The sequence below is a fragment of the Rhipicephalus microplus genome, unplaced genomic scaffold, assembly GCF_043290135.1.
Source record: "Rhipicephalus microplus isolate Deutch F79 unplaced genomic scaffold, USDA_Rmic scaffold_17, whole genome shotgun sequence".
Classification (NCBI taxonomy): Eukaryota; Metazoa; Arthropoda; class Arachnida; order Ixodida; family Ixodidae; genus Rhipicephalus; species Rhipicephalus microplus.
Window position 1 is genome coordinate 12802757 of NW_027464590.1, and position 24318 is coordinate 12827074.

Consider the following 24318-nt stretch of genomic DNA (forward strand, 5'->3'; position numbering starts at 1 on the left):
CGCGTTCATTTCTCACTTGTGGGCAATATTTAGACGACGCTTTATGAGCGCCGTGGCAATTCGAGCATTTGAACCCAGTTGCATGGCAGGTGTCTTCTGAATGAGGTTTGGCACACCGGGGGCACACGACATTGCTGGTACATACTCCTTTGACATGTCCGATCTTGAAGCATCTGAAGCATTGTAGGGGCTTCGGTATGTATGGATGGACCTGATGGCGAACGTAGCCAACTTTGACGTGTGGGGGAAGACTGTCTCCCTCAAAAACAATCATCAGGCATCGTGACTGACAAAGCCTTGTGATGTGCTTGATGAGGATGTCGTCTGTAGTTGGCTTTATCAAGATTGGGAAATCATCAGAGGGAATGGAAATGTCCACGTCATAAATGACGCTAACACTGCCCTTACAGTCAGTGGGGATCACTGATTTAACTCTGACTCTGTCGATTTCCGAGATGTTCTGTAGGCTTTGCAGCGCACTACGGTGTAGAACATCAACTGCTAGAACATTCTTCCGTGAGTTGATCCTGACGTCTTTAATCTCATTTGGAGCGAGTCCTTCGAGATATGCAGAGAGCGCTTGCCTGTTAAGCCGCCGTAGATTGGCTGAAGGGTCCACAGCCATGAAGAGTATATTGTGAGGCCAACGCAGCGCGGTAGCCTTCACGGTGGATATACTCGTCGTCCACGATGTTCGTAGCAGTCTTCTTTTTGCATTGCGGCTCATGACGACCGTGTAGTCGTCATCCGATGATTCGAAACCGCCGGAATATAGCTCCGTTGCCTCGCTGTCTGTGCCACTTGAGGTGGTCCCACGTTTTCTAGCCGCTGCTAGACGTAGCGGTTGTCCACCTCGAAAATCCTGAGAGGCTTCTTCATCTATTTTCGCAAGGAGGGAGCGGCAGCTCCCAGAATTTGCGGTAAAACAAATAGAAAATTTGAGACAACAGTACAAGGGTTCTATGAAATAGACACTTCGTCGTCGTCGGCCAGTGCGGTCAACAAACCAACGAGCAGCACTCTTGCACATGAATCAGTTTGCCCTTCATTGCCGAAATCACAGCCACCTGAAAATTCTATGCGCACATCCACAACCACATCACTCCAGCCATCCGCTGACAAGCTGCCTGAGGAGGACACAGAAGTGATCAGAATGTTCTGAACACTGCTGGATGCCGTGCGAAAGCTGTGCAGCAGCCTGAAATCTCCAATCGCTCAGAGTGCACTACATGTACTCGATGCTCTAAGTCCAGAATTTGCAAGTCTCCAGTAGCAACCATGGCTCGACCAATTATCTCCTTCCACAACGAGGTCCGACAAGCGTCGATAATGCAGTGGAACGCGAGAGGCCTGAGATTCCGCATCTCTTCATTCCGTCAATATATTTTCATGAATCGTATTCCTATAATAGTTATATGTGAACCAAACGTGCAACAACCTCCTAAACTATCAAGGTATGAATCTTTCGTTTCTTTAACGTGCGAGGAACGTAGCAAGGTGGTTGTTTACATTCACATCGATTTTACATATGTGCATCACTCAGTTCAACCGCATGATGACAATCAATGTCTGCTTATGTGTTAAAATGAAAAAGTGTCATTCACACTCATTGGTGTCTACACATCACCATCCGGACGATTTGAGCAAGACCGACTACGAGATATATTGACAACAACTACGGGCCCGTGGGTTAAGTGGAGACTTTATCACTTAATCTGGGGTAGTTCGACAATCAACTCCAAAGGAAGAAACTTCGTGTCATTCGCCTCCAAGCACGACCTATGTTTTTTTTTAAATAATAGCAGTCCTACATACCTGCGGGGCCTTACGTACAGCAGTTGCCTCCATTTGACTCTGGTATCCAGAAGGTTCTGGTCGCAAAAGCACTGGTTTTCAGACATTGAAACACATGGGAGTGACCACATTCCAACTTATATGCGAATAAGAGGTCTTACTAACTCCTCTCCTAGGACCACAATACGAAGAATTGATTAATCCAAATTTCAGCGACTCATGGAAAATGCATGCCGTGAAGACCCTGACCAGAACTTGGAGGATGTCACCAAATAGGCAATGAGGGAAGCATCTTGTCTCCTCCCGTTCACCGGCAAGCGTTCAGATTTAGACGTTGGACTGAAAAAACTGTGCGCGCTTCACCGAAGGGCGGAAAGGAGATACAGGCGGACGAAATCAATACGCGACTTGAGGCTGGCACAACGCATACAGGAAAAAGTCCAACGACGTTTAGAAAAACTTGAACAGGAACGCTGGAAATCATTCAGCGAATCATTGGATCCCGAAAGCCGTTGTCACGCATCTGGAGCGCTATTCGTGGCCTGCGCTCAGCTCCCCAATAAAGACATCCTTTAATGGCTTTAGCCCTACAATAACGCCACACTCAACTGGAACTGGCAAATGAGTCTTGTACGCGAATCGCTGGTGTGTCCACCTTGTCTGCTGGCACCATTAGGAGTGCTATCCCTGAACCCGGCAACTCCGAACTGGACAATCTTTTCACTATAGAAGAACTTGACGTATCTTTGGCGGCTTCCCGACGATCATCTTCACCAGGACCCGATGGCATCACCTATGGCGCTCTAGACAACCTTCAACAGGAGGCAAAGGGACAGTTGTTATGCTATTACAACTACTCATGGCAGGCGGGCATTGTTCCCCAGGAATGGAAAATAAGTCGACTTGTGCCACTACTCAAAGCAGGAAAGTCACCATTTGATTTGACATAATTTCGCCCTGTAGCCCTCGCAAGTTGCGTAGGAAAAGTCATGGAAAGGATGATACTTACACGCCTAGAATGGTACCTCGAGCGCTACAACGTATAGCCAACTACAAGACTGGTTTTCGGCGAGGTAGGTCATCTCTGGACAACGTGATTGATCTCACAACATTTATCCAGCAACAGAAGAGCATCAAGCGCATACCACTGGCACTCTTCCTCGACGTCAAAGGGGCTTATGATAACGTAACACATAAAGCCATCCTAGACTCGTTGGAAGCTGTCGGCATTGGTGGTCAGGTGTTCCAATGGATCCAGGATTATTTTACGAGAAGGTCCTTTTCTGTACAAACATCAGATGAACCTACCACCAATTACTATACCTCCTGTGGTGTCCCTCAGGGCGCCGTATTAAGTCCCACTTTATTTACCCTCGTGATGGTAGGACGTCGTGAAATTTTGCCAAGTACTGTCCTCATATCCATATATGCTGACGATATTTGTCTACGGACTTCAGCTGTAACTTTTCTACAAGAACGTAGTAAAAGTTCAGCAGGCTGCCACCATGACATGCTCATATCTCCTCAAGCAAGGTCTTTCCGTCTCAACGGAGAAATGTGCATTAATTGCGTTTACTCACAGAGCCATGACACAATACCCCGTTACCATCAATGAACAAAATATTCCATACCAGAAGAACCATTGCTTCCTGGGTGTGATTATTGACAGGGACCTTTCGTGAAGTGCCCACTGCAATTACCTGAAGGGAAGGCAAACTTCCATCGTCCATATTGTCACGGGTTCGTGACGTGGCCAAAGACAAAACTTCGTGTTGGGATTTAACTGTTTATTTGGGCGAACCTGTGCCCGGTAAAGGGAAAGTCTAATTACAGCAGCAGTCTTGCACAGATAGCAGTCTCGGACTGATAGCGGCGAACACAGCGTCGGCCTTCGATCAACAACTGACAAGCGGCGAAGCGCGTCGGCATTTATACCCTTGTCGTCGAATGTTCCAGCGTTATCGATGGCGGTGGCGTAGGCTCCAGAACAATCTGTACCGTTCGCACAGTGGGCGTGATCTTATCGAAATGATCTGCTACAGTCCGGAACCTTCTCGAAACCTGCAGGCGCGGTTTGCGCCGAGAATCGTGTGGTGTTTCGGAACGATAACAAAAACTTGTGAAATGGAATGTGGCATTGCCCCCCTCTGAAAAAAGGCACCGTCCCGATGCTTTAACTAAAGATGAAGGTACAATAATAATGCAAGAAAGTACAATGAATAAATTACAATACAACAATAATACAAAAACACTGTTTCAATTTGTTAACGTGCATAATACGGCTTGAGGCGCGCGACATGGACGACTTCAGGACGTGATCGGCGTCGTTGAGAGTTCGTGATGCCGTCGGGGACAACCTCGTAATCAAGTGGGCCAAGACGTCGAACCACCTTGTACGGTCCGAAGTACCGTCGCAGAAGATTTTCACTTAGTCCACGTCGGCGTATCGGCGCCCACACCCAAACACGTTCACCGGGCTGGTATTCCACGAAGCGTCGTCGAAGGTTGTAACGGTGGCTGTCGGTCGTCTGTTGATTCTTGATACGGAGACGCGCAAGTTGTTGGGCTTCTTCCGCGCGTTGAAGGTACTCGCTCACATCGAGGTTTTCTTCGTCGGTGATGTTGGGTAACATGGCATCGAGCACCGTTGCTGGGCTCCTTCCGTAGACTAATTTGTATGGAGATATCTGCGTCGTCTCCTGCACCGCCGTGTTGTATGCGAAGGTCACATACGGAAGAATGGTGTCCCACGTCTTCTGTTCGACATCGACGTACATTGACAGCATGTCGGCGATCATCTTGTTAAGCCGCTCGGTGAGGCCGTTGGTCTGTGGGTGGTACGCTATCGTCCGGCGGTGGTTTGTTTGGCTGTATGCCAAGATCGCTTGAGTTAAGTCGGCAGTGAATGCCGTTCCTCTGTCGGTGATAAGGACCTCTGGGGTGCCGTGACGTAGGACGATATTTTCGACGAAAAACTTAGCTACCTCGGATGCACTGCCTTTTGGCAGGGCTTTTGTCTCGGCGTAGCGGGTGAGGTAGTCGGTAGCTACCACGATCCACTTGTTTCCGAAAGCCAACGTCGGGAACGGCCCCAATAGGTCCATACCTATCTGCTGGAAAGGTCGGCAAGGTGGATCAATTGGCTGCAGAAGTCCCGCTGGCCTTGTCGGCGGTGTCTTGCGTCGCTGACAGTCCCGGCATGTCCTCACATAACGAGTGACGTCGGTGGTAAGACGTGGCCTGTAGTACCTTTCTTGTATCCTCGCGAGCGTGCGGGAAACACCGAGGTGCCCTGCCGTCGGATCGCCGTGCAGGGCCTGCAGGAGTTCCGGTCGAAGAGCTGAAGGCACCACAAGGAGGTACTTAGCTCGAAGCGGTGAAAAGTTTTTCTTTTGTAGAAGACCGTTTCGTAGAAAGAACGACGCAAGTGCGCGCTTGAATACCTTCGGGACTTCGGTGGTCCTGCCTTCGAGGTATTCTATTAGGGCTTTAAGTTCCGGGTCAGCCCGCTGTCGTTCAGCGAAGTCGTCGGTAGTTATCGTTCCCAAGAAGTAGTCGTCATCCGAGTCGTCGGGTAGCGGTTGGTCGACAGGCGCACGAGAGAGACAGTCAGCGTCGGAGTGTTTTTCGCCGGACTTGTAAATGACAGTAATGTCATATTCTTGAAGTCTCAGGCTCCATCGTGCGAGGCGACCTGAAGGGTCCTTCAAGGTGGCTAGCCAACACAAGGCGTGGTGGTCGCTCACAACTTTGAAGGGCCTGCCGTAGAGGTAGCGGTGAAATTTTGACGTAGCCCAGATGATGGCGAGGCACTCCTTTTCTGTTGTGGAATAATTTGCTTCTGCTTTGGATAGCGATCGGCTGGCGTAACTAATAACCCTTTCAAGTCCGTCAGCCCTCTGCACAATAACGGCGCCAAGACCTACGCTGCTTGCGTCAGTATGTATTTCTGTCTCGGCGAATTTGTCGAAATGGGCAAGTAACGGAGGCGTCTGGAGTCGATGTTTAAGCTCCTAGAAAGCGTGTTCCTGTGGCGTTTCCCACTTGAACTCCGAGTCGGCCTTGGTAAGGTTAGTGAGAGGATCGGCGATGCGGGCGAAGTTTTTCACGAACCGCCTATAATAGGCGCACAGGCCCAGAAATCGACGCACGGCCTTCTTGTCAGTGGGCGGCGGGGAATCGGCGATGGCGGCTGTTTTCCGTGGATCGGGACGAACTCCAGACTTGCTGATAACGTGCCCCAGAAACAAGAGCTCCTCATACGCAAATCTGCACTTTTCTGGCTTCAGTGTGAGTCCGGATGTCTTGATGGCTTGAAGTACAGCTTCAAGGCGCCGAAGATGCTCGTCAAAACTCGAGGAAAACACGACGACGTCGTCCAAGTACACAAGGCAAGTCTGCCACTTCAATCCTGCCAGTACTGTATCCATAACGCGTTGAAAAGTTGCAGGCGCTGAGAAAAGGCCGAAGGGCATCACCTTAAACTCGAAGAGGCCGTCCGGTGTTATAAACGCCGTCTTCTCTCGGTCTCTTTCGTCGACTTCGATTTGCCAATAGCCAGTCTTGAGGTCCATTGACGAGAAGTACTTGGCGTTATGGAGCCGATCAAGGGCGTCGTCTATTCGTGCGAGAGGATACACGTCCTTTCTTGTGATTTTGTTCAGGCCGCGATAGTCGACGCAGAAACGTAGGGTCCCATCCTTTTTCTTCACTATCACCACGGGGGATGCCCACGGGCTCTTGGACGGCTGGATAATGTCATCTCGCAGCATTTCATCAACTTGTCTCTTTATTGCATCACGTTCTTGCGTCGAAACCCTGTACGGACTCTGACGGAGTGGTCTGGCATTTTCTTCGGTTATGATTCGATGTTTCATGATTGGGGTCTGCCGAATTTTCGATGACGACGAAAAGGAATCTTCGTATTGCAGGAGCAGGGCCTTGAGCTGTTCTTGCTTACCGTTCGTAAGTCTGGGATTGACGTCGAGAGCTATGGGAGGGGCTTGGTTCCTCTGAGCAGGTTCCGCAGAATCGGCGAGGGCGAAAGCACTGGTGGCTTCAACAATTTCTTCGATGTATGCGACCGTTGTTCCTTTGTTCACTTGTTTGTACTCATTGCTGAAATTCGTGAGCATAACCGTTGCTTTGCCTCCCCGCAGCTCTGCAATTCTTCTTGCGACGCAAATATTTCGGGTGACCAACAGATGCTGACTGCCTTCAACGACGCCTTCCAAGTCAGGCGATTTAGGAGCGCCGACTGAAATAATGACGCTTGAGCGAGGCGGAATGGTGACTTGTTCTTCCAGCACATTCAAGGCATGGTGTCCTGACGGCGTGCGCGGTGGTAAAGCTTCTTCTGTAGATAACGTTATCGACCTTGTTTTTAGGTTGATGACAGCACCATGGAGGCATAAGAAGTCCATGCCAAGGATGACATCTCTCGAGCAACGCTGTAGGACTACGAAGTCTGTAGGATAAATGCGTCCGTTAATGGTGACTCTCGCTGTGCAGATTCCTGCAGGCGTTACGAGATGACCTCCGGCTGTGCGGATTTCTGGGCCTTTCCAAGCTGTCCTAACTTTCTTTAACTTTGCGGCGAACGACCCACTGATGACAGAATAGTCGGCTCCAGTATAGACGAGAGCAGTCACACTGTGGCCGTCGATAAGAACGTCGAGGTCGCTAGTTCGCCGTCTCGCATTACAGTTAGGGCGTGGCGTCGGGTCACGGCTGCGTCGCCTTGTTCCGCTGCTTCCATGTTGCGTCGTCCGGCCACCTTCGGTAAGTGAGATTTTGCCTTCAGGGCTTTTCCTGGTTGGGATTGTGTTCAAAAAGCTCCATCGCGTCGGCGTCGTCGTCGGAGGATCTTCGGTAGTTCGTCGCACAGCAACCGCACCTCCATTGGTTGCTGCCCTTAGTTTCCCGGATACGGGCTAGGATACTGGCCCCGCGTTGGGCCAGAGTACTGCCGGGGGTGCGGTGACATGCGGCGGCTGGGCGACGGCGATCGGGAAGGACTTCGTGGTGTCCATTAAAGTTCCTGCCAGGTAGTCGGCGATGTCACGTGGCCGATCTCCTGGCGGCGGACGCTGTGCATTGACGGCGAAGCCACGCAGTCGCATCTGTCGGTACTGGCAACGGCGGTATGTGTGCCCGGCCTCGCCGCAGTGGTAGCAGAGCGGGCGGTTGTCAGGTGCACGCCAAACGTCCGTTTTTCTCGGTGCACTGCGCTGGCCCGCTGGGGAACGGTAGAACGTCGGTTGGGGTGGTGGCAGCGGTGGCGTCTGGCGACGGAAGTGTGACGGGGCGGCATTTTGGCGTGGACGGGGAGGAGCGTTGTGGCGCACTGCAGTGGCGTAGCTCATAGTTTCTGGCTCGGGCGGCGGTGTTTCGGGAATTCGAAGCAATGCCGGACTTCTTCTCGCACAATGTCGGCGATCGAATCCACTTGAGGCTGCGCCGAAGGCAACAGTTTGCGCAGCTCTTCCCGCACGATCGCTCGGATCGTTTCACGCAGGTCGTCGGAGTCACTGGCTTGAGCAGCAGCGCATTCTGGAGTCAGGCGACGATTATACTGTCTGGTGCGCATGTCCAGTGTTTTTTCGATGGTGGTCGCCTCGGATACAAATTCTTGGACGGTGTTCGGTGGATTCCTCATTAGTCCCGCGAAGAGCTCCTGTTTGATCCCTCGCATGAGGAAACGAACTTTCTTTTCCTCAGGCATGCCTGGGTCAGCGTGACGGAATAGGCGGGTCATCTCCTCTGTGAAAATTCCAACCTTTTCGTTTGGTAGCTGAACCCGGGTCTCGAGTAGAGCAGCGGCCCTCTCTTTGCGAGCGACGCTTGCGAACGTTTGAAGAAATGCGCCGCAGAAGACATCCCACGTTCGGAGCGTGGACTCCCGATTCTCTAGCCAGGTCCTTGCGGTGTCTTCCAGGTAGAAGTACACACGACGGAGTCTTTCTTCGTTGTCCCAGTGGTTGAGGGCGGCCACACGGTCGTATGTTTCTAGCCAGGTTGCCGGGTCTTCAAACGATGAGCCATGGAACGTTGGTGCTTCCCTGGGTTGATGAATGACGATCACGGGCTGGGACGCTCCGGTTGTCATTGTCGCTGCAGTCGAGGTCATGGTCTTGGTCTTCCGCGCCTTGTCTTGTAGCAGGCCGTACTCCGGTGGGAGACCTTGCTGTCGGCGGCTCGTTCGCTGCTCTTGGTTGGCGTCGGTGTCTTCTCCGCGAAGGGGGCTGGGTTCACGGCTTGACGGGGGCGTCCGGTACATGAACGAAGCAGCACCTCCACAAGATGTCACGGGGTCGTGACGTGGCCAAAGACAGAAAACTTCGTGTTGGGATTTAACTCTTTATTTGGGCGAACCTGTGCCCGGTAAAGGGAAAGTCTAATTACAGCAGCAGTCTTGCACAGATAGCAGTCTCGGACTGATAGCGGCGAACACAGCGTCGGCCTTCGATCAACAACTGACAAGCGGCGAAGCGCGTCGGCATTTATACCCTTGTCGTCGAATGTTCTAGCGTTATCGCTGGCGGTGGCGTAGGTTCCAGAACAATCTGTACCGTTCGCACAGTGGGCGTGATCTTATCGAAATGATCTACTACAGTCCGGAACCTTCTCGAAACCTGCAGGCGCGGTTTGCGCCGAGAATCGTGTGGTGTTTAGGAACGATAACAAAAACTTGTGAAATGGAATGTGGCAATATAATGCGGTTCCTCCGCATGCAATCTTGGGGCGCATCGATGTGGTCAATAATGCAGCTATACAGGGCACTGTTTCTGGGATTTTTTCGCTACAGCTTGCCGTTACTGGCAAGTACGTGCAAGACGAACATCCGCACCCTCGAAATTCTGCAAGACCAAGCACTACGCATGTGATCAGCATTGCCGCGACGCACTTCAATCTTCGGGGCAATTATGATCGCAAGAGAGCATCCAATTTAAACATACATCACCACTGACAATTTTAGAGCCCACATAAGACACCTCTGCCGAGTTCCTGGTCACCATGTTGCAGTGTTGCCACTTTAAAGACCGCAAGTGATATTTTCAAAGATTATTTCTGCCCATTGAGAATGCCTTCCATTTAGCTTCACTCCATCAACAATACCAGCGTCACCTCCGTGGTGCCTACAACAACCACAGGTGTGCCTCCTTGTTCCGGAAATAAGGAACAAGAGCCGTCATTCAACAGTGGTCCTACGATAGGTGACATTTTCGCTACTCAACGAAAAATAGGGCCAGAGGACTCACAGTTACACTGATGGATTGGTCTCGGCTGACAGCTCCACAGGAACTGTTGTCATCCCGATGTACCAGGTCACTATAAAATTCAAACTGTCGCATAGGACAACATCCACAGCAGCAGAGCTTGCCGCCTTACGGGCTTCTATACATTATATCGCGGAAGCCCGACCTCAAAAACGGGCTGTGGTCTGTGACTCCAAGCATCACTTCTGTGCTTGCAATCTGCTTTACGACAAAAGGAGCATCAACAACTAGTGAATGAAATAAGAGAAGTGATTCACGAAGTTTTATCGAAAGGAATTGACGTGGTGTTCCAATGGTTACCGGGACATTGTGGTATTGTCGGTAACGACCTTGCTGATAATGCTGCCCGATCCGCCCACGCAGACGCCATGACAACCCCAATTCCATTGTGGAGAACCGACGCCGCAAGGGGTCTTCACTCGTTCGCTAACACCATGTAGGAAACTTGGCTGAGTGACCCCACTGTCAGGAACCACCGCCTACACGAATTGGACCCATCGAGAAAGCTTCAAGTTCCATCACACCTCTCCCGCCAGGATGCAACTTTACTGTGCCGCCTGTGGTTAGGAGTAGCTTTTACAAAGGCGTACTCCTTTCGCATAGGAATGGCGGATAGCTCCCGATGTGAATAGTGCGACAATGACGAAACAATAGAACACTTACTGTGTTCATGTGAACGTTTTGTGAGTGAACGCAACTTGCTATGCGAAACGTTAAAGACACTACACAGTAGACCTTTTTCCGAAGAGAAGATGCTTGGTTCATAGCTCTACGCGTCACAGGCCAGCAAAGCGACGCGGGTATTGCTAAGTTTTCTAAAGACGACCGGACTACGCGACAGCTTATAAGCGTGAAACGGACAAGGTCACATCTACACACACGTTACCCTTCACAACTCTCTCTAATCCTTTTTTCCCCTCATACCTTCCCCCAGTGCAGGGTAGCCAACCAGACGTGCGTCTGGTTGGCCTCCCTGCCTTTCATTTCTTGCCTTCCTTCTCCTCCTCCTCTGAGTCCAGTGACTCCAAGCCACTACCCGAAGGAACCAAGACAAAACTGCCGGCCCACTGTGTGGAACACTCTTTTTCTCTCTATGAATATATAGTTCCATGGGTAGCTCCACTCTTGGTTACAGCGCTAATAACAATGGTCGCAGACGAACGAGCAAGACAAGGCGCACTGTACCACTGGAACTCATTACGTGCAAAAGTATACACAAACAAGCAAAATACCACAACAAAAAGCGAGCAAACAAAAGGCAACAAAAAAGGCCATGAAGATCAATATTATATTTGACAAATATATGCTCATTTTATTTTATTTGTTCTGTTGTTGTTCTTTCTTTTGTTATTGCGAAATTTTACATATTTCATGACTTTTTCAACGATATAAATGATATGTGTATGTTGCGCCTTGTTCCGTACTTTCTTCGGGGTCCTGTGTTCTTTGTGGCTAAAACTTTAAATGTGTCACTATGCTGCAAAAGTTATGCCTCATGCACTGCTCGTCCTCAGTCTCCACTTTCTTTCATTTTATTCTACATTTACTTTTTCTATACTGGATAGCCAACGGTATATGCTTATTAGGCTGGTCACAGAATAACGAGACGACAGACTGGCCACAAAACACAGATGAAGAGAAGGCCAACAGACACAAAGGATGACACAGCCACGGATGACGACGCGCTGCTGCAATCTGTAAGCGACCAATAGTTTTACTGATTATTGAAAATGAAGAGGAAAGTCATTTTTATAAATGACGCTCAGGGCGCAGATAACCAATCTAGTGAGCGAAGCAGAAACAAGTTTCAGTAGAATAAATATCCTACAGCAATATGCTTCTTGCTAGACATCCAGATCAGACATCGCAGAGATGTTGAAGAAAGTTGACGAACAGACGGAGCAGTTTATGACGCTGGAAACCATTGAATGCGACTTTGCGAGGACCACTCAATCCGAACTTAAGATGATTAGCAATATACATAACATCAATGCGTACCTTCGTCGAGAAGGGCACCCTTAAATAGCGTGGGAACAATTAACATTTATTTAAATGCGAGGCTTCACCATAGTGCCAAAATAAGTAAGGCAAGCATAATGTGCAACATGACTTGCAAAGATCATGCAATGTTTGTGTGCCGGAGCAAAAAAAGCATAGCAGCCCAGTCTGAAGTGTATGTTAAGGTTCCAAGATAAGAAAAATCAAGCGTCCACTTGCCAATGTATGTAGAGTTCAAGAGTTTTTCTACAGACTGCAGTTGTATTGGCAGAAGGTAGAAGTCAGTCGTGTTATTGTAATGTTTTAATGAATACGGGGAGCTAAAGATCTTTAGTTCTGAGAAGATTGAATAAGATATTTGCCCGTTAAGGTAAAAAAGAAGAGCGACTCACGATGGGCTCGTCGGGAGAAGGTGAAACTGCAGGACTCATGAAGTTTGTGGAAGTAAAACTGAAAAGTGCCTATAGTGGTGAAGAAGTGCTTTTGAAAGCACTGGAGGTGAACATCATTTCAAAAGAAATAGTATTGTGCCTACCTATCGAACTGCAAAAGAAGTATGAAGAGGATGAATTGAAGCTGGCCGACGTCAGCGCAAGAAACGCAAATTGCAGTGAAATTGACTTAATTATTGGCTCAGACGAGTATTGGAAAGTAGCGAAGGGTGGTATCCTAAAGCTAGGTGAGAAGTTGACAGCAAGAAAAACTATATTCGGATGGATGGTCAAGGCAACATGTGTGCAACAAAGCAGATGTAAAAAGTCATTTTCTGTGCTTCATAACATCCTATGGGGCTGTGCCTTTGCCGGTCCCCATTTCCTAGAAAAGAAAATTAACAAGCTTCTTAAGGCCCATTACTTCACCTCTCCAATTCTGGCTGTCCCGAGGGCCTGCACGAGGGCGGTCAAGTTTAAATTCAGCGCTCTCGGGCGAAGAACGGGTGAAGAGCGTTGACCGAAAGGCCATACCGTATGGGAGAAAAAAGCCATCGTTGATACATACTGCAGAAATAAACAAAGAATGACGCAATCTTGCAAATTATGTAACAATGAATATTATGAATAATCAAGAAACCAATATCGCACGAATATACAAGCTACACCAGTGCACTGAGCACATCTCACCTTGGTTTGTCACACCCTGTTGGATTATTCATAAACCTTGGTAAGATTATGAAAGCGTAGTCGGGAGCCGATGGGACCATGCTCCTGCTCCATACACGCAATGAAAAAGTTTTTGATTACTTCTTTAACATCTTTACACTGATGCAGCTTGTCTGTTGGCGTAACATTGCTGTGTTGATTCTTTCCAATATTTCAAGTTACATCGTTTAGAAGAGTCCTTCAGTTTTCTTTGTTTAATTCTCAAGTTTTAAATGCGAAGCATTTCTTTGCGAACTTCAGTGACTTTGAGCGTATCTATCTATCTAGCCGCCTATGACATTTACTTCTCCTGGCCATTTGAACAATGGTATCAATATCAAACTTGGTATGGCACAACATGACTGTATGACAAGCACATTCGACTATGATTAACATAAAACATCCTGATATGTATGTCATGAATGCCATGATTTACACATCTTGGTCTTGCTCCTCTTGCGGTGGTTTCGTTCATATGACATGTTGCAAAACTGGTATATTATGACATGATTGCATGAAGAACACAAGCGACAGACGCTAACATGAAAATTATGACATGCGTATCATGTAATGATATGACTACATGCCACACTCATGATGCTCTGGCGGCCGTTTCGCTAGCTTCACTTATACGAAATTTGGTATAACGGGACGTGAATTGATGACGAAATTATTTCAGTGTTGTAAACATGATAAACATGAGATGCGTGTTATGTAACAACATGACTACTTGCTATGCTCTAGATGCGCTCGTGGCCGTTTCGCTAGCTTCCCATATACCACATTCGGTAATACATGACGCGACCTTGCCCCGCCGCGGTAGTCTAGTGACTAGGTACTCGGCTGCTGACCCGCAGGTCGCGGGTTCAGATCCCGGCTACGGCGGCTGCATTTCCGGTGGAGGGGAAATTGTTGTAGGCCCGTGTGCTCAGATTTGGGTGCATGTTAAAGAACCCCTGGTGGTCTAAATTTCCGGAGCCCTCCACTACGGCGTCTCTCATAATCATATAGTGGTTTTGGGACGTTAAATCCCACATATCAATCAATCAATCAATGTGACGCGACCGTACAACATAGGTAAATGACACATCTACACATGGTATTCACGACATGCGTGTCATGTAACAACATGACCACATGCCACACTGATGATGTGCTCACGGCCGTTGCGCCAGCTTCACATAAGCCAAATTTTGTATTACGTGACGTCAATAGAAGACGAAGTTGTGTGATTGGTACAAACTTGATAATCATGAGATGCGTGTCATGTTTGGTACATCGCTACATGCCACAGTCATGGCGCCAATTCACTTCGACGAAACCCAGTGAGCATGCGCGCCAGCGTCCGTTTCGTCGCGTCACTCCAGCGTTTCCACGCCAGCCTCCGGTCCTATCATATTCTAGCAGGCGGCGCCGTGCTGCGTTGCTTTGACGCATGCGCGTTTCAATTCGTCCGGCGTCTCTACATCTCCAAAAGAGGCAGACGCAGTGCTGTCTGGGTAATGCATCGGCGCCAAATGCAGCATGTCGCCATTCTCACTGGTTGCCATCGGGCCGCGCCGACGGACGCTGGTCACGCCGGTCGCGCTTTGTGTCAAACTATACAGTGCTCGCGTTTTTCTAACGTAGCGTCGCTGTGCCCAGCATGCGCATGCGTCAACTTTACGTTGGAGTATAGTTGGCCCATCATGATGCACTCAGGGCCGGTTTGCCAGCGCCACATATACCAAATTCGGTGTCACGCGACGTCAATGGATGACGAAGGCGCAAACATGATAATCATTTGACGCGTGTCATCTAAGAACACGACAACATGCCAAGCTCCTAGCGTGCTCGCATCCGTTTCGCTAATGATGATTATGATGATATGTGGGGTTTAACGTCCCAAAACCACCATTTGATTATTAAAGACGCTGTAGTGGAGGGCTCCGGAGATTTTGACCACCTGGGGGTTCTTTAACGTGCACCCAAATCTGAGCACCCGGGCCTACAACATTTCCGCCTCCATCGGAAATGCAGCCGCCGCAGCCGCGAATCGAACCCGCGACCTGCGGATCAGCAGCCGAGCACCTTAGCCACTAGACCACCGTGGCGGGGCATCCGTTTCGCTAGCTCCACACATACTAAATGTGGCATCACGTGAGGTGAATAGATTACGAAGGTGAACGACACATTCAAACATTACAATCATGACATGGAGGTCGTGTGCGGCATAAATAACCTCCACCACGTACCGTTGTGGTGATCCGAAAGTGCCATATCTCCCTTCCTCATTCTTGCTTCGCATATCATCGATTCCCACTGTACGTGTGATCTGCCAATTTTCTTTTACACTGACTTCTCCGAATTTCAGTTAGCCCTTTCAGCGAACTTTCTTCAGTATTATGTTGCCATCGCAATCGATACAAGGTTATTTGGTCCTCTCTGCGCATCAGTGACCGACGACTTGCTGACGTGTCATGCTTTAACTTGCACTGTGGTTGTCTGAGTTCCTTGCTCTGATGAGACTTCGTTCGCTATAACTTTCATCGTCGCACTTGGTTGCACATCAGGCTGGCTATCGCTGTATGTTTGTCCACTTTGCGTCATGTTGCCTTCGTGTTTTATCCAAGCTCTGTCTTCCTCAGAAGCGTTTGCATAATTGCAGAGAAACCTCGTGTCTTCACTGTAATTGTGCAATTATGTACGACATCTTCTGGAGTGTGTCGCTGTTCGGTCGTCACGTCACCCTTTTCCCTGCTGATGCGACTAGGTGAAATAACTTTACTGTGTCCACAACCAAGGTACCTGTCTTTGTGTTTTATCAAAGATGGGTCTCCTTCAGAAACTTGCGTCGTGAGCAAACATCCTCGTTTCCTTCACGCGAATTATCCTGCTCTTTGTGACCTCTTCTGGTTCGGTCGTTATGTGATTTTTCTCTACATCATAGTGAAGCACCATTACTTTCAATTTCTGCTTCATTGTTGTACACCTTAGCTTGTCCTTGTACAGTACACCCGATTGAAATTTTTGTTGCGGTGAACTTCTCTTCTAGCTTTCGGATGACACCTTTTATCACTTGCCAATACTGGTCTGAGCCAACAGTCATGCCGATTTCAGTGCACTCTGCGTTTCTACTTAAGTCGTCAGCCAGCTTCAATTCATTCGCTTCATACTTCTTTTTGCTCTTTGATAGGTAGGAACGGTACTCTTGCTTTTCAAAGGATGTTATACTCCATAAATTATAAAAACACTTTTTCACCCCTACAAGTAAATTAGTTTAACATTAATACACCTTATGACACTTTCAATATCATTTCCTCCAAACGAGTTTATCGTGAGCCTTCCTTTTCTTCTCACTAGTGAACAAGTTGCTCAGGCAACCCTTTTCGTTTAAAATATCTTTGGCTGCCAGTATCCAATAGAACACGACATTAACATGACTTCTTTCGGTCTTTGGGCAATGCCTTTAGAAAATCGCTTGATGAAATTTTCGCAGTTTGGCAGGTACCATTTTGCTCTTTCTTCTCTTCACTTTCACCTAGAACAGTCACTATAAAAATTTCTGAAAGTTTTTTTTTTGCCGACACAAGGATGGCGCATGCCCTTTCCAACATATCGTGGATCTCAAGCTTGCTCTACATATTTTAGCAAAGTGGCGAGGCCTTGTGCAGCGAACACAATGATCTGATTCTTTGGGCCTAGTTTTTTTCTCTTAATAGGGCATAGCTTTCCTACAGTCATCAATGTAATAAGCGGTTGTCTCACAAAATACGCGAATTTGTGCAAGTGCACCTAACAAACAAACCATATTTTTTTTATGTGTGACTCTCAGTTCTGCTGAAAGAGCGAAAAATATACATAACAACGTAAAAGATTTACCGGAAACAACATAGGTTGACGCGGCCAAATACAAAGGAAATGACAACATTACTATAGCAGTAGTGGACTACAAAGGAAATCATAAGGTCGGCGGCTCGGTGAGAACGAGCTTTGCAGAAGAGGCGGAGGAAGCAGCTATTGCAACGGCCATAGCATCCACCTCGACTTCACCAATTGTTAGTGACTCGCAGACGCCTGTGAGAATTTTTGCACGAGGGCGAATATCCCAAATAGCTTTAAGAATATTGGCTGGATGCAAAGACCAACGAACAATAGAAACAGTCTGGGCACCCGCTCACTACTCCTTGCCCGGCAATGAGGCTGCACACCAGGCAGCTCGACGACTTACAGACCGAGCCTCGGGATTGCCCTGGTTGAACGGGGAAGACGATGAGAGATTTTAGCGGATGACCACTTACAGAGATATTACGCAGTATTACAGGCTAAGCAGGAAAATTTACCCTCCCTCACACTCGTCGTTGAACAAAGGACAGGCGGTGGCGTGGCGCCTACTCCAGACCCACACGTTTTCTAGTCCGGTAACAATGAACCGCTGCGTGCCGGAACTTCATTCGGACAAGTGTAAATTTTGCCTCAACAGGGCGGACTTGAGCCACATTTTATGGGCATGCCCGCAGGCCTCCATGAGAGGCGAATTTCCAGACGGGAGTGGATGGGATGCCGCGCTCCTCAGTTCTGACTCTCAATTACAAGCGCGCTTAATACGGCAGGTCGAAGACGCCGCCAGAGCCCATGGGATCATGGCCGTCGTCTAGGTTTGGTCTTCCCTTTTCCTCTCGCACCTGAATGGGGAAGAGGACCTTTCTGCTAAATACACAAAGTTTGTTCATCATCATCATCATCATCTTCATCATCTCAGTTCTGCTGTCATTACTTTGTCTTTGCGTTACACTTGATTTTTCCAAGTATTTCATGAAAATCTAAGACTACCTTTTTGAGGTTGAGGCAGATTCTGATTTTGCCTTAAAGATCTGCTGGCTTACCATCAGATGGGATAAAAGACATTATACTAGCAGTATATAACGAAGATACAAATTTTGCACCTCACAGCATGAGTATTGGTGGCAAGGGCGAGTATTGGAGAGGCCAGCGCTGCTGTCGCTGTGACATATATAACGACATCACGTGACTCGCTCATGCAATCTTCAGTGCAGCGCACTTATTTTTGACCACAAGTCAGTTCTTTTTTATCACTTACAGGATTGTTGATACGCTCGTTGTCTCAGTAGCAGACGCAGTAGAGTGAGCCTAATTGTGAATGAGCCCTTCTAAAACGTCGCGGCACCGATGCACTTGGCTAATGAAACTGAAATTGGCAAAAAAACTCAGTATACAATCTCAAGTATGCAGCTCACTCAGCGGCCATTATTTTAAAGCGTCTGTGGTTCAACAAAGAGTTTGCGTCCGGTATGGGAGATAAAATGTACGGTGTGTATGACGGTGTACTTTGTGATCTGTAGGCATAAGAATTTAATGCCTTTCTTTGCACCAAACGGAAAAGAAGGATTGCCGAAGCGTGAAATTTGAGAAACCATTCGTTTGTCCCTTCTGTGGTTAAAGGAACGCGGTGATGTAGTATCTACTTCTGTCTCGGTGTGACTAAATTGACCCTGGATGGATGGATGGATGGATGGATGGATGGATGGATATGGCTGTACCCTTTAGATCGGGCGGTGGCTAGCGCCACCAAGCCGTAACACCTAATGAACCAAAAACTATATTTTTTTTTCTTAAAAAGTGAGTTTGAGGATTCGTACTTTGCAGTGAAGAGTTTAATTTTCACTCGTGTCTTGACTTTAGCCACCAATCAGATAACCTCCTTCTGATTAAGTCTACCCGCTTAAAGTTTATTTTGCCCTCCCGGTCCCTAAACCCCAGTGCTTTGAAAAACTCTGCGCCATCATCCTGAACTATAGGGTGAAGCCCTTTACAGAACATTATCAAGTGTTCGGCAGTTTCTTCTTCCTCTCCACACGCACTGCATACTGTGTCTACCCCTTCGTATTTGGCCCAATATGTCTTGGTTCGCAGTACTCCCGTCCTGGCCTCAAACAGTAGAGAACTACCCCGAGTATTATCATAGATCCTTTCCTTGGCAATTTCCTGCTTAAAAGTTCGATAGATCTCTAGTGCGGACTTCTTAATCATGCCCATTCTCCACATGTCAGTCTCCGTTTCCTTCACTTTCTTCTTAACCGATAGTTCTTTTTGGTTTGGCCACCTGCTGTTTTCTAAGTATTTACCAGTCAACTTCCTGGTTCGCTTCCTCCATTTTGTATCGACATTTTTCATGTACAAGTAGCTGAAAACCTTCCTAGCCCAACGCTCTTCCCCCATTTCTCTCAATCGTTTCTCAAATTTTATCTTGCTGCTAGCTTCCCTGCCCTCAAATGATGTCCATCCCATATCACCTTGTACTCCCTGATTTGGTGTATTCCCGTGAGCTCCTAAAGCAAGCCTACCTATTCCACGTTGCTTAATTTCTAATCTTGCTTGAACTTCTGATCTCATGCACAAGACCGCATTGCCGAACGTCAGCCCAGGAACCATGACCCCTTTCCATATTCCTCTCACAACATCATACATATTGTAATTCCACAGTGCCCTATTTTTCATGACTGCTGCATTCCTGTTACCTTTAGTCGTCACGTATATTTCGTGTTCCCTCAGATACTCGGTCCCATTGCTTATCCATACGCCCAGATATTTGTATTTATCTGTTATCTCTAGCGTGACCTCCTGTATTTTAAGCTCACTACCTTCGTTGTCATTGAAAATCATGACTGGTGATTTTTCCTTACTGAATCTAAAATCTAACCTATCTCCCTCATTACCGCAGATGTCCATCAATCTCTGCAAATCTTCCTTGTTGTTGGCCATTAGCACTATATCATCTGCGTACATTAATGCTGGTAATGCCTGATCAATAAGTTTTCCTTGTTTGACTAAAGAGAGGTTGAAGCCCAGTCCACTTCCCTCTAATTTTGCCTCTAATCCTTGTAGGTACATCATGAATAATAAGGGTGACAGGGGGCACCCCTGCCTTAGCCCCCGGAAAAGTGAGCGCCCCCTGTCGTGTAAACAGGAAAGCTTCGCTTTTGGTTGGAAAACATCTTCGTCAACTAACACGCTCAATGCAGTGTTTAGCGGTTTAAATGCGCTTGTTTTGTTGCTTTAGGACCAAAAACGCATGCTCGTTACTGAAACAAGAAGGTAAAGGAGAAAAACATTCTGTTGACGTTTGTATACACGGTGTAAAACAAGAATTTTACGCGTTTCAGCCTGAGAAATAACCAAGTGAGGTGATACCTGCACTCCGCTACCTCGACGGTTCGCCAGGCTCATTACGCCTGCTCTTTTAAGAAGAACATTATGTTATACACTTGAAGTTGAACCTTGAAATGTCTGTCGATTAACTATAGGTTCAGTGAGGACGGCTTGTGCACCGTCTGTGAGGTACGGTGTTTGCGTGAAAACGGCAGTGTTCGCCGTTACTACGGGTCATATTGATGGAACGCCAGGCTGATGTTTTCCAACCAAAACCAAAACGCCTGTACAGGAACGCTACCTGTGCGGTTACTGCTCATGCGCAGTGGTTTTCCCACAAATGGTCAATTTCCAGCTCGTGGGCTAGCTTCTACACTAGCTAAGGATAGAAGGTGTTTGAGGTTCGGAATGGCTGCCTCTCGATGGCTCGAGGGCTCGGTGGCGGCGTGAAGGAGGAGCCGTAGCCTGGTGAAGAGACGCTTCATTGCAGCCTCAGGTGCCTGCCCGAGTCCAAGCCCGAACCTCCGCTCTCTATTTCACATTCAAACACCCTCTTTTCAACCCTCGGATGAAGAAAGGGTCAACACACAAGATAATCAAATGTTGGGGCTCCCATGATCACAACCAATCACATAAACTCTTTTATAATAGGCACTGCATAAGTAGAAACGACGTTAGCGAATACAACACGCAAAGTGATAGGTTCTCTGCATGTCACAACCTCTCCCAAGCCAGGCCGTGTATCGGCTGACCTCCGTCGGTAGCTATTCGCTCAAGCTCCATGAGCTTCTCAATAAACGTCGCTTTGTAGAAGCCTCCTTAAGCGGGGAGAGTACACTGTCAGGCCCTACGCATTGACCAGGCGTGCACGCGACAGCGAGGCGCCCCGCCATCCTAACAACACTCGGTAATGACGTATAGCGGGGCAGGATATGCTAGTCTCAGTGCTGTACCATGTCTTGGTCAGCCCAGTGGTCACGTTCCTGCGGCATTGACAATGGCACACGTGCACGCCAACAATGACCTAATCTCAGACGACAGCACTTGACGTGATTCTTGCAAGATGCACGTCCGAGTAGGCTTTCCTCTTCTAGTCTCAAACAGGGGTGACCTTGATGGCTCCGCTCGTGAACCGCGTGAACGAAGGAGCCTCTTTTCTTTCTTGTGCGCGGGTCTTCCACGTTTCCCTTCGCGGAACCGAACAACTTCGTTAGGTTACGGGTTGGGAACTGGCTCCATGATTCAAATTACCCGTCTTAATTGCGCTGCCCACACACCGCCGCTAAGGGTTGCCTCATACTAACTGTGTGAGTTTTCGAGTATGCTCTAAAATAGGAAGCAGCGGGATGCATGTTCGATGATGATCACGTGTGTGATCGTTGATGATCACGTGTGTGGCAAAAACGTTCACAAAATATTTTCTGTATTGCGTTGGGGTTGACATCTGGTGAATACGACGTGGGGCTTGCCGGAAATGTACACATAGAAATTGTTCATGATTATTCAGGCTATGCCAAACGGTCTTTTCCCAACTGTCTGCTGCTGAGGCTGGCGAGAATGGTTTTGTCCTGATGCTGTCATTTTGTGTTGCATAGTCGGACGTCTGTTCTGTTAGCAGCGATAGTGTGCTGAGTTGCTGTTAATCAAGTGGGGTGAATCCAGAGCCAGCCGAGTCGCTGAAAATGAGATAAGGTATATGTAAATTATAGTCAAGCTAACCGCGTGAGCAGGTATTTTTGCAACATTCACGCATCACATCACGTCAGTCGATGAACCCACCGCAAAGGAACGCGTGTAGGCAAAGCGAGCACTAGGGAGACAAACTATATGCAGGTGAAGTTCCACCTATTTACTTATACGTCTTATAAATCATCCTCCAGCAATAATTCAGGTGAAAGTAGTGGGCTGCACAAACCATGGTTGTTGAGAAGAGTAATGCTGTTGTGGCGAAAAAGTCTGATACCCTTATGAAAGATCAAGCGTAGTTATTATTCGATACAAAAGCATCCCTCCCCTCCGCCATTTGATACCACTCTGAAATGTGGCTCGAGGTGTTGCCGAAAACCCTGCGCGACAGTCCACACTTATTAAACCCATTACTTCTCGGTCGCACACTTTCTGCGCAAAAGTAAGAGACTGGTACGTGCCATCTCACTTGCCTCAGTATAATCATAAACGTTCGCACAATGCGAAAATGCTTTGATTTACAGATTACTTTGATGAGTTACATAGCAGCTCAACTTTCACCACGCGTTTTCACGTTGTGCATTGATAGCGCCATGCACACGCGCTTCACCAAAAGTGAATGACGTGGTGATTATTCTACACTGGCTTGCTAAATATTCTAATAACACCCCAAGTAGGGTTGTTGGTGCATTACATAAAAAAATCCTGTCAATAAAATAACAAACACAGTTAATAAAGGAGACAGGAAATTGGCTAGAATACCAAGAATTTTTGTGATTTTTCAGGCTGGAATTCTTGCTTATGATTCAGTAATTATCTTTGTAGACTAACACTATAGCTTGTTTCACAGCTAAGTGCTACAACTTTTACTTGCAAAGCGAAAAGAGCCACAGCAGAGAGCCAGAGTCACGAGATTTGTCAAACACTTCGCACATTTGGTACCCCGAGATGTCCTTTTATACGTCACAAAAGGACTCCGGAAGATGATGCCACTCCATGTCCTCGCCCGCAATACGATCTTCTGGGACTCTTCACTCAAGTCACGGTAACGGCCAAGCGAGAAATGCGAAACATGTGGAGCAAGAAAACGTCTTGTAACGACTCGCTGCGAGATGATGAAACACAGACGTGGAGCAAAGTGGAACAAAAAGCTGGAATCTGTTTGAAAGTTCAGTTTACTATGATGATTTAACGCAAGACGAAAGAGAAAACCTATTTACACGAAAGTTCATTTGTTTTCAGACCCAACTTCATATGGATACTTAATGGCAGCTTATTTGATCAATTTATACGAGAAGACAAAAGACACTGCAATACTTATTGCAAAAAGAATATCGCCAACGAAGTAAATTTCATTGCCACGACTTGAGTTAATGGCTGCGTTGCTTTCCACACGTCTCTCTGAATACATCAGAAGCATAACCTAGTAACTGTTTTATTGCGACAATAATTTTATACACATTCTCGGCTGAATTTCAAACCGGCGTGAGCGTCATGCGCCGTATATGCATATACGTACATGTAGAATAAATCGCAAGACAGAAAATAATCACAGCATATCCACGGAGTGAATGATGACGAGTGGGGCGAAGCGTTCGTCAGCCCGTCGGCGCTTCCGTCCGCCCATTCATTCATACTTCCGTCTGTCCGCGCGACCATCCGTCTGTACTTCCGCGCGTCCGTCCATCTGTCTGTTTATCTTGTAGTCTGTGTGTCCGTCCGTGCGTTCATCTAGTGAACGTTCTAAAGACCGCCTTCTCACATCTCGCATCCCCTGTGGCACATACCCACTCCATGCGTCATTCCGTCTGCTGGTGTGTCCGTCCGTCCATGCGTCCATTTATGCATTTATCTGGTAAACACTCCAAGTACCGCCATCTCCCATCTCACATCCCGGTAGCTATGTACGACACCGACGGAGGATGGACAGACCCACGCCTTAAGGTACATCGCCCCTAAAATTCTAGAAAAAAGACTCCGGCACGCGGAATCGAATGTGCGACCTCAGCGTCGTGAATGCGTGGCGTTAACCACTGAGCCACCGAGGGGCACCTCCTTCAACGTTCAATCGGCAAGCTGTTTACGTCTACCACTTACCGATGTTGGCGAGCATTTCGGGGAGGAGGAGAGGGGGACTATCGTTGTTTTTCCAGCATTATCAGCAAGATGGCACAATAAGTGCGCGGCAGCTTTCGTCTCTCATGCGTACTTTTGCCCGCGGATAGAAGGGGAGTGGATGATCTCTTCACGTTCTTATCTTCCGTGGGGAGGAG

At 47.9% G+C, this 24318-nt stretch overlaps 1 long non-coding RNA gene across 2 annotated transcripts in view; it reads right to left on the reverse strand.

The window, feature by feature from the left end:
- Positions 1 to 24318, reverse strand: part of LOC142785050 (uncharacterized) — a 98197-nt gene that overhangs the window by 64033 nt on the left and 9846 nt on the right. Inside the window, exon 2 of one of the 2 annotated variants that reach the window (XR_012888836.1) lies at positions 21753 to 22035. The exons of the other annotated variant lie outside the window; for it this stretch is intronic. This is a non-coding gene — a long non-coding RNA (uncharacterized LOC142785050). Of the gene's footprint in view, positions 1 to 21752; positions 22036 to 24318 lie in introns of those variants that run through there. 2 annotated transcript variants of the gene reach the window in all.